The sequence below is a fragment of the Eimeria mitis genome, genomic scaffold (assembly GCF_000499745.2).
Source record: "Eimeria mitis Houghton genomic scaffold, Emh_scaff5747, whole genome shotgun sequence".
NCBI lineage: Eukaryota > Apicomplexa > Conoidasida > Eucoccidiorida > Eimeriidae > Eimeria > Eimeria mitis.
In genome coordinates this window covers 1-296 of record NW_013573995.1, presented here as the reverse complement: position 1 = coordinate 296, position 296 = coordinate 1, and positions in this window count along the sequence as shown.

Sequence of the window (296 nt, the reverse complement as noted above, 5' to 3'; positions counted from 1 at the left end):
CCCCCCCACCGCACCCCTCTACTCCCTCCCCCTCCCCCCCCGTCCCCCCCAACCCGTAAACCCTAAACCCTAAACCCTAAACCCTACCTTGGAGCCACAAGAATTTGACTGGAACAGTAACAGAAGCCTTAACAACCTGATTGAGGGTTTGTATATATGTTTTTCTTTCTTCTTCTCCGCTGTCTAGTATATGCGGCAAAAAAGATAAAATACATAAAGTAGATTCACACTCTTTTCTGAATTGTTCTTCTGTTAATAGCTGCTCTGCTTCGGCCTTTGCCCTGCACACAAACCCT